The sequence below is a fragment of the Tribolium castaneum genome, chromosome 4 (assembly GCF_031307605.1).
Source record: "Tribolium castaneum strain GA2 chromosome 4, icTriCast1.1, whole genome shotgun sequence".
Classification (NCBI taxonomy): Eukaryota; Metazoa; Arthropoda; class Insecta; order Coleoptera; family Tenebrionidae; genus Tribolium; species Tribolium castaneum.
The window spans coordinates 11014532-11030742 of NC_087397.1; positions in this window are offsets into that span (position 1 = coordinate 11014532).

Here is a 16211-nt window from a genome sequence, read left to right on the forward strand (position 1 = left end):
AATTGGAGGGTCAGTCCCCCTGTACCAACCCTTTCTCCTAGAACTCGTTAAAACTAGTCGCAAGATTTGATTAGAGCAGGCGGAGAAATGCGTTCCATAAAACTTTTCCCCGTTTCCTGTTGAATTTTTGATCAAATTGTGTGCCAACTGCGCCATAATACGGGTCACCGTGCGGGACGTAAATTCAAGCAAATCCAATATACACAATCTGTCCGGATTCGCTGTTATATATGAACAAAACTTTATGCGAATTAAACTTTAATTAATGCAATATAGAACTATGTCGAGTTTCTATTGGTACAGTCGGGATCGTAAATTCGGTCCAGGAGCTGGGTCGTCAATATTGAGCCCCGACACCCATACAGAGACCCATCAATTAACACACTCGTACGGCTATGGCCTAATGAATCCTGTTAGCTCCAACGGCCACAGGTGCTGCCTATCGCACCATGTCCAGGCACAATCGATTATGCCACATGTGTTCATAACAACACGACGAAAAACGCTGATATTGTCAAATTAGTTCATTAATTAAACGCGGAGTAATTAGAGCGGCCAGTATTGAAATTAGCTGCAATTTGAAGGGGTGAGTCTTGGCGATTTGTTCTCCGAAAAATTTCACGCTGCGTCTGTTCAATGAATGTTCCCATAAATTTTCATTTGCTCAATTAACGCAAGGGATTAGTTAGTCCTAGACGGAGCTGTCGTGCGGTTAATAATATCCTCATTTATCGCCAAAGCGCCATATTCTTGTCAACCAGCTACAAACATCGTTGTAGAAAGAGAAACATGTGCGTGAGCTCCTTTCCCGAATCAGAAAACAGAGAGTTGGTGACATCTTAATTAATATTCCGGGAGTTCTAGACTGTTATCTTTGTCTGCTGCCATCAGGAATCCGACAGATCCAAGCTGAATAAATTGTGGAAACTGCGATACCGTCATTATTTACAAAGTTTTCCTCCAAACAGATCGAACGTTAATTTGTAGGATGTCTAACGGCGTGTAACGTAATAATCGAAATTGTTGTTGATGAGGTTTAGCCAACCGACGTAATTACACGTCAGTGTATGCAACTGCAATCAAGTCGAAGCTATTAGAAAATGCCATCTGAGCAAGGTATCCCTATTTCGCATAAAAATTCATGAAAGTCATACACTTTATATCTCCATCAGACTGGGGGATCGATCCGCCTCGAATAATTTAAATTAAGCAGGGCAATAAATTACACACTAGTTAATTAAGATGTTAATGTAAAAAGTACACATACACACACTACCAGGTGATTTAGTACACTGTTGAAACGACTATTAAATAGAACAGCGGTTGCAATTTTAGGTGCCACAATTGAGTTATGCGATGCCGTTTTGCTTGATTTATTCTTCGTGGGAAATTGTTTTAATTAAAGTGCACTCCACGCTAAATTGTTTTTATTCATTCAAAATTCGTTTACTCAACTATTTCCAACTCCCAACTTGGTGTGACTACGAGCCATGCTTCTCGCAACGTGCTTCCGATGCTTTTATAAACTTTTTTGCCTTAACATAATCACTAAAGACGAATTTCAAAGCCTCCAAGATCACAGACTAAAAGTATAGCACACCCATTTTACCAAAAATTATTGTCAAAGTCCGAATTTGAAGTCTAATAAAGTGTATTTTTAAAAACTTTTATTTAACTCACTCTGTTATCTGTCTGTCTGTTTTAATATTTTCGAAGGGAAATTTGAAAGGGTTCCAGTTGTCCCAATGAATTGATATTTTGCATACTTACTTAATTTACGAGACAATGCAATACTATGTAGTTAAATACTCCTTAAAGGGGTTAAATGGGATATATATATTCGACATAGACAGTATGTTGGTTATTTAGACGTCACGGTAGATGCACAGTGTAATAAAAAGCGCACAGTTCACTCACTTAATATAGAAATATATTAATGTCTAATCATTTGTTAAAAGCTTTTATTTAACTTGCGCTGTTGTCTGTCTGTCTGTTTCATATTTTCCGAGCCAAATTTTAGATGGTTTATGTAGCCTAAATGAATTGAAATTTGACTATTTACGTAATAAACATAATTTTTGTTCAAATTGTAACCAGGTCTGCACTACATTCGATTGTTCTTCACATGAGGTCCTTATTAAACAGGGGACGACATGGGGCAATTACTGCTTTCCTTTCACTTATACTGGATTCTGTCGTCACCACTCATAAGTCAAACCGATGCATATTATTGTGTGGGAAGATTTTAATGTTTTAGGAACACTTTTTAATCAAAAATTAAATCGTTTTTCATTTTTAATGTATTTGAAATTTGAAATTGAAACAAAAAACGCTATAACCATGAAAAACTGCACAAAAAAAGTCAAAGTTATTTGCCACCGCATACTTTTAAAATGATTTTATCTAATGTAACCAATTAACACGCAAAATTTCTAAATAAAAAATAAAAAAAGCTTATTTAAAAAATGCACTAAAATATAAAAAATAATGTTTTTCAATCACAGGAGAATATTTTTTCTCACAGGTTCCAATTCTAAAATTTTTTAAAGTTTGGGAGCTGTCAACTGAACAAAGTAACCCTGTAATACCGTAGTACTATAACTCCAAAAACTTTTATAAATTTTTGAATTTTAACCTGTAAGGAAAAATATTCTCATGCCATTGGAAAACATTAATTTTATTTTTTAGTGCATTTTTTAAATAAAAGCTTTTTTTTTAAAATACATTTTTTATACAATGTGTTCAAAAATAGTTTTTCATCAAATCGGCGATGGAATTCAAATTCAATGTGCCGCCTCGTCCAAATAACTATCCTAGTTTCTCTGTCAAATCTTTGAATTAGCTTTTTATTCACTTTTTTGCATTTTTCGGCAAAGTTGTTTCAAGTGGAAGTTTCTGTCTTGAATTGCGTTTTATATTTCCGTGATTTTTGTTGTTCTGTATATTTTCGTTTTTAGATTCTAAAAGTCCTTTTCATTTTTTTGACGACTATGTCACTTTGACGGCTTCACAATTTGAATTAAGCGGCACACTGCGTTCAAATTTCATAGGTGACTTGATGAACAACCATTCATTATTTTATATTTATTTACTACTTCAGTCATTTTCGTTCGGTGTTTTATCAAAGTTTAGCTTCGTGTTAGCTGTTGAAAACACCGACAGTGATTCTTGGCCGGCGTCAAGCTTGTGACACTTTATTTATAATTTAGTAATTTGCATGACAGTGTCTGATAATTATTATGTATTAGAGAGGCCTTGGCCCGCGACCTGTGCTTGTTGAAGCTTGATTAATAGACTTGTGGAATCCAGTTTTACTGTAATATGAGCTTTATACATCATCGGCTTAGAATGTCACGTACTTAAACGCTATATTACACTTGACACCAATGTCTTAGTAATTTGTCTTTTAACTATATGAATTCGGTGGATTTGCATTTTCGTTCGTCGTGATTTATGTAAAGTTGATGTTTGTAAAAATGCAAATAAACCATTAATCAAAGCCAATTTCACGCATTTATTGCCATAACTAAAATTTAATGTTGGCTGAATATGGACATGTGAAATTTTTTCAGGTGGTGTGTCAATAATAAAGCGCTGATGCCAACCACAGTGAAATGGAATCGCACAAAGCTTTGTTTATAGGGCACGCAGGGCTGCACTTAATAATGGAGGGTGTTAATTTACAGAACCGTAATCAAATGTGTAAACATCTGTTTTGACAGCTTTACGGCTAGAACCGATTGCTCCTGTAATAACATTTACGATAAGGTTACTGGCGAAATGCTAGGCGTTGCGAATTATCCAATTTGAGTGATTTTCGAAAACTGTGTAAGAAAGGACGCCCTTGATGCGCGTGGGCGTATCAAATACCTTTATTACGTTGAATTTCACGGTTAAGCCGTAATTTATGGCTTTTGGTCAGTAAGAGACGTTGAAACAAATTAACCTCCATGATTCAAGTCTTTGTAATTAGTCTTGTCCATTCGGTTACGGTGGACGATGCTTTACACAAGTTCTCCGCTTGGCCAGGATTAAAAGTCGGAGAGCCGGGCAATTCCACTTTTTTTGTACCAAAAATCCCACTTAGTGAGTATTGTTGGATCGTTATAAGAATCGTCGAATTAATAAATAAAAGCTCTATGGATTATTGATTGTTTGACATCACTCGTCTCGCCATGTAATGCTAGTTGCTTGTAATTATGATAAACCGTGGGTTAATCTTGAGTGGCATGCAGAACTAGTGATGATTTTTGTAATCGGAGTGCGTATTGTGAAGGTGGGCAGATTTATGTCAGATTACCGCAAGCTTTAAAATTAACCCTGACCTGACCCGAGGCCTCTATTCATTGGTCGAGTAAAAATCGGTAATAAAAGGTAAATAAATCGCACAACGTTGAGGAAAAAAGGTACATTGCTGAAGCGCGAATTCGAGACAATGCACCATATTTTAGATATAGTGGAGGTGTCCAAATTAATTACATGCATTAAGCTTAATGGCCAGACAGTGTGTTAGTAACACCAGTACTGCAGCCGATATTATCGCAGTGGAGGTGATTTAAAACAACGACGTACATGGTCAAGGCATTCTCGCACTGTTATCACTTAAATTATTTAACCATTCGAACCACTTAACATTCACCCACACGGTGGCCATTTTCTCCACCCAGATTTACATTATTCCCGGCTCACAATTCGGAAAATTTCGCCAGTAACGAGTCGCTTAATTCTGACAAAGTAACAAGTGTAATTGCATTCCGACAGTTGTCGAGGGGTGGCACAAGACCGACAACGATTTGTAAAACGCTCCGCAAATATTTGACTCAATGTATGACCACCATTCGGAACATAAACACGGCCTTTGAACGATTTTAATTGTAATTCCATCATTTTCGAGCGCTTCATATTCTCCATCGAATTATTGCAACACAAAGAAACTCCATTTCATACAATCCTGACATGCTTTTGTCAATGTAATTTTACTCTTCATTTGGCCGAAATTGGTGTCTGATTTTTCTGTTCGTAAAAATAGTTTGCCCGCAAGCAAATGAAGGTTACTTTGAATAATGCACAGCGAGCTAATTCTGTTTCTGTGTAAAAATGCAGCCATTTGATTGTTTTGACTCGTTATAAGTTTAAATCCCGCTCGGATACGAACGTTGCTTAAAGTTATCTGAAGAATGGATTAACAGTTTTCAAGTACACGAATCGTTTATAAGAGTAGCACAACTTTGAGAACAAAAGTACAAGTTATGAAGTTTCCATAAGCTCGCAGCTACTTGAAAAATAATAAAACAGGTCTCTGGGCCCTATTGTATTGTTTCTATATCGAAACAAATTCGCCACTAGTCGATTTCCCAGGAGTAACTTAATTATTTAAATGTAAATTTCTCTCATATGAGAAGGTAATCGATTTAGTTCAAGTTTTTGGATTGTGCATGTTTACTTCCGCGAGCATCGTTCAATTAATTCCATCATGATGGTCCTAAGAGAATTTCCCGAATCCATAAAAAATTAAAAAGGCGTCTGGAAAAGCTTTGTGAATATTGCATTCGCTTGCCGCAAAATGCGAAAAATCGAGCAGACGTGATTCAGGCAACAGATATTTCTATTTGGTTAATTCGTGGCTTCGCCGGCAGGGACGGGGGATCATATAAATGCGTAATTTCGTGCCAAAAGGTTTTGATGTATATGTTTAGTTATAATTGCCGGAGTGGCCTATAAAATTTATAGCATGGCCGCAGACTCATAAATTTTATTACCAGACAAGAAGACTTTGCAATAATGCTTCCACTTTTAATCTTGTAAACATTTGATTAAAAATATGACATGAAATATTGCCTCTAATTGGGACTAATTAAATGTATGATGGTTTTTTGGAAACTGCGCCAAAATCCCATTATCCTCCCACGTATAATCCCAATTGGTTCATGCTCCAGGGCGGGCATATGCTATTTTCGTCAACCAGACGACTTACTTCGAACCCCAACCCCCTGCCATTTATAAATGCGGACATAAAACTTAAAACCCGGTGTCACTTTTTGAAAATGGAACGACCAAAGTTATTTATTTAGCGCAGTTTAATGCTTTGTCCAATCAAGTCCCGGTCTTCATGGACCTATAAAACCGAATTGTACTCGGCCTCCAACAACTGAGCTTTCAGCAGGAGTAAATTGTAAGCATAATACATGTTATCACATGCAGAGTGTCGCGTCGCCGTAATTTCACCACCCATTTACCCGGAATGAGACAAAAAATTGGGTTAATTCCCACTCTTTTAGTTTAGTGACAGCACCGACCTATTGTCCACCAGATTACAATGCATATTGCATTACGTCTAATGTGAAAAATTAAAAATTCGTTCTGATGCTGCAATTTCCCGGCTCGTATTAATCGCGAGATCCGGTCGCTTTAATAGCACAATAAAAGCACGTGTCCGGCTGTGTTGGCACTCTTGTGCAACGTATGCAAGCGGACTTGTTAAGTGGCAATATGTACGCTAAACAATACGGGATGAATGTGTATTGTACTCAAGAAACGAGAGGAGGCAATATTGTACGCATATTGTCCCGGCATTGTCATTACATGAGCACTCTACACCGTTTTCATTCGATATCTCGCGCGCTATTGTCTCTGATGAAAAACATTAACAGCTCCGGAAAGCGAGGCCTTAGACGCGTAGCTATTTTGTAAAACAACTGGTCATTCATTTTTTCCATTAAACGGTATTAAACAAATTACACGGAGGTATTCGGCTCCATTTCTCATCTCCTTGTGTTGTTGCTAGTTTTCTTGTCTACACCAATACCTCTTCTTATAGATCTGGTCGGTAAATTTCGAGTTGACGCATACATTTTCCCATTAATTGGGTTATTAGCATGATTGAACAAAACAGAACCGTAGAGAGAAGGGAATTACAAACAAGCCAGCCCGATTAAATAAGCCAGCTTCGATCATAACTCATGAATCATACAAGCATTTCGATGCACCGTCACAAAGGGAATGCAGTTTTGATCAGAGAATTCAATATTGACTTTGGGTCCGGTTAATGTTAACAACATCAAAACTGGCTGATTTGTGGGTCAGTTGAGACTTTTAATGCCCCCTGGATATTACATGTAACCCTCTAATTGATCTGATGGCTATTGATGGGTCATCAAGGATTCAGAGGACGTAACGACCACTGCATCCTTTGAAAGTTGCGTTTACTACACAGCTATTTATATTCAACGGTAGTAGCTGTCTTAGAAATTAGATGGTACAAAGAATATTTTTCCGAGTTTTTTATGTAGAAAGCCGCATGAGTTATAATTATCAAGATACCGGGGTAAATATTTATAGGGGCCGATATATCGTGGGTCGCCCAGCGCACTTTCTTACGTTTTAATTATTTTCGAGCTTGCTGAAATTTATGTGGCATCGATTATTGACTCGAGTATAAAGTAGAGAGCAAGTATTTCCGGGGCAATTTTTCCGTTTTATTTCCTAGCTGTCGCCTGTGGCTCTGATAAGAAATGAAACATCGAATTCCTGCACCGACCCTTCCTTGAAGTAGGTCGCCTATAGGCTGCGCCCACCTTTGAAACGGTTTAAAAACATCTCTAGCAATTTTCAGATTGGTTTTCTTGCAACCAGTTTGTCAAAAGTGATATTAAGAAGGGGTTTCAAGTTAACAGCTTTCCATTAAAATCACGAAAACGTTTTAATTATAAAGAAACAATTGGCGGCGCGGGCCCAAAATTATTGTTATCGCACATGGCCATGCCCGCCTTATAACTTTCAGCTCTCTCTCAATGAATGCTAATATAATTTTAAATTAAACGCTTCGAGCTATAAAACTCCGACAAAATGCTTACACTTTCGTTATTTAAGGCAATTCTGAAGCATTCCGACAACGTCGACACTTTCTAAAACTTTAATTAAGAATTAATGTTTTTCGTTAAACTGCCGACAATGCGAGGTATCGGTTTGGGTTTAGGCCTAACAACGCCTTCAACAGCCAAATTTCGATTTAATTAAATCAAACGGAGTTAATTCTTTGACAATTTTCTTCTTCATCAAAGAAATTGTGCAGCAAAAAATTCGTATCCAATTCAGGGGATGAGAATAATGCGATAACCCATTCATTCTTATTGGAATATGGAAACAAAGCATTTCAGCCGCATCCCGTCGTTTACAATAGCTCTTGTCGGTGTTTACACAAACCGGGAGAACATTTGCAAATGCGATAGTCAAGAGCCGTCATTTTAATAAATTTACTAAACGAAAAATAATTGCCCACCAAAGTGTGAAAACTAATTTTCAGTCTCTAGTCAGACGTGACGACGTCTTTAAAGAATTTTGATCTTAATTAAGCAAATATTTATTTTAATTAAAGGTAAAATATCTGCCGAATGGCCAAATTAGTTTTTATTGGCGAGAACCGGACACGAGTTTTTTCTACTCAAAAACACAAAAAATGTGTCAGGTCCAGTCGTTAATTTCTGACCGGCATATTAAAAGTCTAGGTTTGTAATATGAAAATATCCGTCAAGTTGCTTTTGAAAAATCCGTGTTTAATTATACCATTGTCTCAAGGTTTTACATTAACGACCACACAAACACATTTTTTATAGTTGCCGCTTCTCCGAATTAATTAATACAAATTAAATTTAAGGTAGATGATTCAAGAGCGAGACGAACGTTTCGGTTAATTATCTTTGAATTGAAGACTTGGATAGTTTTGAGTGGAGAAATTTTGCACGATTGCACTGATAACAAAGATATTTGGCTTCTGGCGACACACCAATTTTTCTCACGATTTTCGCCGGAAATGTTCCACAAAGCGCTAGAAGGGGACCTACGTTGTACTTTCACACATACGCTCATTTGTCACTGACTACGCATATTTGGCAAAGCGAAAAAATCGCACTTGTAATTTCGCAATTTCATGGTAATCTGCACAGAATTAAAGATTCTGTACAGACGGATGCAAGAGACAAGCCGCTCCTGTTGTAGCGTTAAAAAATATTCCTCATAATAATTTGCCGCTCGTTTTGGAATTGTGTGGAATATTTTACGTGGATTTGAGATGCTAAATTTGTTTGTTATTTTGAAACGTCGTGACTAACTATTAATTCGTTTATGATTGCTGAAGGTTACAAATTCGTAGGAGCACCAATCGGGGCTCAGATTACCTGTTACGATTTACATTTAAATTGGAATATTTGGCCGAGGCTCTTTCCGTTTCAGCTTCGTCCGAGGATGTTAATAATGCTTGAATCGATTTATTGTCATTTCACGCCTGAAAACTGTTTAGTTTTAATTAATCCGTCGCATCTGAAATTCTTTTCGCACACTTGAAGAGAAAAATTAACACGGCCTTGCAAAATGATAAAAATTAAGCAGTCGGTGCACGTACGTCTTTTATTAAAGCGGACAGTGGATGTCCCGAAGGCACGGCTGTCATCTCAGACTATGAAATTATTCTTGCGCTTGGCTGGACTCTAAAAGAATTTGCGAATTAAAACACAATGAATAAAACGATGCAAAAACTCATTTCGGTGGAGTCTCACTCGGAACTTACTCTTCCGTGCCAAATTCTGAACGGGCGTGACGTTCTCAACAGAACTCTACGATTCACGTATTCGTTGTTTATTTATTCACCCTTAGAGGGAAAATAATTAAATTCGTTTGAAATGCACCTACTGTACAGAGGTAAATCTGACGTGTACATAACATGAATGTCGGCGTAAATCAAGAGAGTTTCTAGTTTTATTACAGCGCCAGACGCTGAAACAATAAGGGAGTGATAAAGTCAAAACGTCTACCTGCACCTGAACTTCACCATTTTACTAATAAGTGCCGTATCTAACATCCGGGAGCGGGATCTCTCGTTATGGGATAAATGAAGCGTCGCAAGAATTTAGAAGATGCTTATAAGTTGCTGGAACTGCGACATCCACAACTCAATTTGAATCCCACGCGAGGAAATTCTATTATCCTTAATGGTTTCATTACAACACTTTCTTACAACGGACGAAATTCTTTGTCTTAGTCAAATATACTCTATCAACTGATACGAAAATACCTCGGGGTGCCCAATAATTAGCATTGAATAAAACAATGACAGCGCAATTAATTTAAGTTTATGATTATTTGAGTAGGTTCTATTATTTGGAGCCCATCTTTGCACAAGACAATTAAACGCTGACCTGGATAAAACACCTAGTGTGTGCAGTAATTACTAAATCTACATTACGCTGCCGATAAATGGGTGAAAGTGAGATATCACGTTACATACACCATGCACTAAAGCCATTAAGTTGATTGTTAAATTGCTTTTCGACCCAGGTATTTACTTAGTCTGAAAGGTGCCGATGCGCATATCCTACGTGCATAAAAAATGCTCGTAATTAGTTCATTGAGGGTATATCGTGTCGGGGAATCCAATTTTCTTGTATCTTTTTTATTGACTTGAACCGTTATATTTTTAGTTACTTGCTTGCGTAACGTTAATTTTAATGTATCCTTTCAAATTAGTCTCGATTGGTTAAGTAAACTTACACTTATCTGTAATCAGCAATCACAGGAAGCAGGAACTCAATTATGTAACCACTTCGCAATGGTCCAATAAATGCAGGAGACAGCTAATTAATCAGAAAAATTAATTACACGAATAGGAACGGTCAAGGAAAAGATTGCGTGTAATTGTGACAAATTGTCGTAGTTTCACTCCGTTTACAGCACGTATTAACTAATGATCCCATTTTAATTAACCTAAAATTATCGTCTCGGGGCTATTTCAAAATTGCCAACACAATGTCTCATTCTTGGCTTAATTTGTCCCAAGAACAATAAGCAAACTAGCCCGATTGTTGCCCGGATTTGGTGTCGGTTTCTTTGGACAAAGAATGTGGTGTGATTAGGCTTTTAACCATTTACAAAGCGTAAATGCAGGCGTAATTAAACCTTATTGACAATAAACGAGAAACTTGTTCCATTGATTTGACAAGACACAATCGGCGATAGATCAGAATTGGGTTAGAGCGAAGGAATTTCCTTTTTGTTGTCACTGGTATAGAAAGTGAATGTTTTAGGTATAGAGCGGTCACAAGAGATTATTAAATTGTGTAATAACTCCACAGTCAGCCCACCTTATTTATTGTCGAATAATAACAAGTATAATGACATTGTGATATTTGGAATTATTACGTTGATACCATTACCAGTTGGATTTCTACACCAATGACTTCACACAATGGCTCTGAAATATTTCAACGCGTCGTGCACAAAAAATGTATTCTATTTTATTCCGATTAATTAATATTGCCAGACACACAAAAATATCATTTTCAATACAATAGATTAATCCAGAATCAATTCCATTTTACCCGACTCAGATAATACATAAAACCAGGAGGCAAAAACACTGGACGTCTTTTATTTTTCCTGCTTCGCTAGTAGATAACATTTTAAGACGATGTTCTTTTCTTACTAAATCAATTAACTGTCACAGACTCAGCTTTATTCTCTTTCTCTGTGGTTGTAGATCTGGCATAATAGGGTCTGAAAAACCGCAACCGTTTAGAAAATTGATTATGTACGGACGGTTCTGGTAATTCCAGTGTTCTACACCTATCGTAACTTATGAAACAGGTGACATTTATTATAATAAGCTATAAAGCGGCTGGTCTGCGAATGTAGATTAAAACCACTTTTAAACGTATCAAAATAATTACTAGTTTAGCACCAGACTGACGCAACAATTGGATTACTAATTTACAGCTCCAGACCTCATCTGAAAACAAATACCAGCATTCATAAACTCAGCCTTAAATTGGAATTCTCCTGGGAATTGTAATTAATTATTTTTCAATTTTTAATTCTATTGACATTAATGACCAGGAAGTCAGGCTTTGTGTAAATATCAATGTCACCTAACGGCGAATTTAAAATTTTAGGTCAATGCGTCTGCACGATTTTTGACATTTCAATTATTTTAAGTTTAACAAAACAACTTGTTCAAACAATAGAAGACTTTAAGGACACCAACACACCTTGACGCGTTCAAAAGATATAATTGCTTTTTAGCACAATGGATTTCTTACGAAAGCACAAAAAATGTAACACATATAGAGTGAATAATGGAATATTTTAACCTTATCTCACAATCGGTAGATCAGCGGTTTCAAAACTATGACTTTGGGGCAATTAAAAAGGAATTAGTAAACGTCTCGAGTTGTTAATAATGATTCCTCGAAGAAACGTTTGATAGTAATTGCTGTGTTCGTTTATTTTTAGCGATTTAATTAAACGAAGAGTTTTCCGCGTTCGCTTATAAAGAAGGAAATTACGTTTTTATGAATCTTTATGAAATTTTGGGCAAATGAAGCTTTTTATTTATCGAGTTTATTAAAAATTTCTCAAAAGCAAGTCGCGACTTTCTATAATTTTATTCCGTTCGTTGGAAATTAAAATTGTTGGCAAGTCACTAAAGCCTAATCACGAAGCTTCCAACTTTCCCTAATCAGTTAGAACTGATGACAGATAACCTATCCACCATCACAATCGGAATCTACCCTCCGATGATGCAAACGGCCAAGTTAAAGTCACGAGGAACGCTCGCTATTGTTCTCGCTCCAGATGTAAATCAAAACACATCAAAAGTCAATTTGGAAATGTCAAAGCTGGGATTTCAATAGACAAATGATGCAATAATTGGCATGATCGTGATATGAACGATCCTGGTGTCTAGCATTTTATTCACACACGAATCAATGAGTTATTGAAATTCCGGGCTCGGACTCGAAACTTTCAAGAAGATTATCGCATTGTTGTAACCTAATTATTATCCCGCTAATTATTCTCATGCGAGGGAACGTGCGAGAAATACTCTCATTATCTCGGCACTTTTACTTACAGGTGAAAAATACCAACAATCACCTGCTCACAGCACAACAAAGATTTCTCTCGTTAGAGAAAAAATAAAATAGAACTTTTCTCATTTGGGTGCAGCAAAAATCTCACAACAAACCCATCGTGACATAGTTTTGGAATGTTGCAACACAATGGCTCATCTCAACAAAAATCGTGACCAAAGCGTGATCTCCCGACCGAGGGAATTAAAATTTTATGAGGGTGCTTAGCGGGCGGAATTAATCGGGACATCGTGTCCAAGTCAGTTGAATAATTTCCTTTTGGGGCAAATATCGGCATTCGGAGAATATCGAATGTCATCGACAAAGGACTTATTACTGACAATGAGGAGGCATCAGCGAATTCGTTACCAATTCGACCTTACTACAATAGTGAAAGTCGAGCACATGAGACCACAAACTCTAACCGGTTAGACCACAAATGCCAGATCTTCTACTGTAACAATTGGCTCTATTTACAATTGAAATTCCTCCACGTCGTTAATATTCATCGTCTTGGATGCGTTCGAAAAAAGCGATGTGTCGTTTAATTGCGATAATTTAAACCGAAAATCGTTTAATTGTTTATTAGAAAGACCGTCAGTGTCGCGATTGGGTTAACTGATTTAAATGTTTATTTGGGACTCAATCTAATCGATTTCGTTTCGGTTTTTATGTTGATTTATACGGCTTGTCTCTCGTTTTTAAATATGTTTAAATCGTTTGTTTACTGCATTTACATGGAATTAAATTAAAATTAGTCGGACTGGTTTGGCCTTATTTGAATATGTACCGGGTGGTCTAAATTAATATATGCAAGCGATGATGGAGGCGTCAACTCTTTTTCACAAAAACTGCACGTAGGAGAAATTCTAATTGATGAGGCGCTTGGTTTATCGGAATACTAAAGACTACCAAAACACTGGAAATACAAGCTCTGTGCTTCTGTTATTGGTTTTGTGCACATTACAAGCAATTACAATAATAATTAGCACCGCCTCGTTACATAATCCCAACAGCAGTAACAAATGGGTTAGGCGGCATTTATTAAAGAAATCGGCTGCCTACTCAAAACTAGAGCACTTGATCATAATGAGTCATTACTACAAGTGGTCAACTCTTGACTTTTATGAATACTTGGATCTGAAAATATAAATTATAGCACTTTTTGCCTTTGTTATGTATACGATCATATATCACTTACATGATATATAACTGCTTCTGCGGGTAATAGAAACAATCGCAATAAATTCTCCGCAGCTTATCTACATGAAAGGAAGTACAACTTTTTTAAAGACCGTTTCGTGTCTTTATCCAAGATTTGGGCTTAGTTTTGCAATAATACAACCAGGTTTATTCCCGTGGGCGATGCAACAAAACTGTTATTACGTTCTGCTGTCATAATATGATATTGTAATAATGAAGTTATTATTGTGTTTAATTAAATTTAAAAATTAAATTGTAAAATAGAGGAAATGTACAAAGCGAAATAAATAAATAAACACCACCTAACCGGTAATTTGTGTCATTAATACTTTGCATCTTTTATTTACCGAACGATGCTTTTGCACGAAATAACCATTAACATTAATAATGAGCGACCTTGCTATTAAAGATTTTAATTGATTAGCAATATTAATGTGCTGCCAAGTTACAATTCTTTCGATATTTCGAACAATTTGTTATTCTAATCTTGCTCCAAATAGATGCTATTAGCTGATAACAATAAAATAAATCAATAATCCTCTACCATTATCAGTTTTTAAATAAAATATAACGCTATTATTGACAAGTCAATATTTTTTAATGACCACTACGATTGTATAACCTGTCGCACCGATTAGATAACCTCAAGTATAATATGCGTCCACTTTCGATTTTTCAACTTTCGCCGTGTTGATTATAATTAATCGCTTTTAGGCGAGGTGAACCAATTCTCAAATTAGGAAGGCTGAAGTAAAAATTTTCGCCTCGTGATGATTTTGACGTGGCGCAGTGCCTTTATCTTAGATCTCCACATTTGCCTTCTCCGACCTGAGTGATTAGTAAACCAAATACGGCAATCCCGTAATAATGATGCCACTTGAAAGTAATATGCTTACAGTAATCTTAAATCATCAAAATGAAACAACCTGCCGTGTGCATATGACGAGGGTCCGCATTAATAACAGGCGATACCATCTCACTTCCTACCGCCAGGACGGTTATGAAACAATAAACAACCAAACAGTGTATTACTATATTAGTGGCAGTGGTCCGGCAGCTAAGGACCCGCTCGTTTCCAGGATGAAATTTGAATGTGCTAGTTGTGTGTTGATCCAGTCGAGTACTGGCCACCGCACATGTTTAAAATGATTAAAAAATAATAATAAAAAACACAAGAACTAATTTCATTTGATGTGTACCTGTTGAAAATAAAATAGTAGGGTTTCGGGACCGAGGGTGACTATGCAAATTGAGGTGGAAGGATAATGAATTAATCAAGTTTTGTTGTTTTATCATGTTATATGCGGATACGTTTTGATATGTCGTTATTAAAGCTTCGGGGGATTTGAATTTGATTATATTTAACGTTTTAACCCTGGCTTTAGTTGCAGTGTGCAAAATATAAAGTTATTAAAGCATACGGTTTCATAACACGCTAATGGGAATATATTGGGAATGTTGAAAATTCTAGATGAAGTTTACTATAATTAATCTGATACAAGCCAAGTTTCAAACTATAATTATATTCAGAAATTGTTTATGCATTATAAGTTTCTTCAGATTATTGCATTATATACGCCATGGCCCTTATCTTGCTAAAATGCCGCTCTAATCATATTAGACATGACGAAAATATCAGCGGATACATTAGCGTTTCTTTGCTTTTATTAAACGACAAAGACTCTTGAAATACCATTTTGTGGTGGCAAGAACACTCTATCTATTATACATCAAGTCGTACACAAGAATTGCAAATTTATTCCGCTCAGAAAGTTGTACATAATGCAGGCTGTTGTTATACACCTAATTACATTTATGTTTGCAGTTTTTCGGCCAACTACACGAGCGTACATTTGCGCAAATATTTTGTTATTGTTAACTATGGTTAATTAATCAACTCGCTAGTTTCGGAACAATAATACAACTGCAGACTTTCTCGTAATGATTTTTTCCTCGAATCGTTTTAAATGCATTTATATTTCAACCATTCCATTTTAACGAACGGGACAATTTGCAAAAATTTTTTGATTTTATTTTCTATTTTTACGAACAGTATCAGTAGAAATGATTTTTTTATAGGAACCTAGTACCATTCAAATTATTCGCAATCTA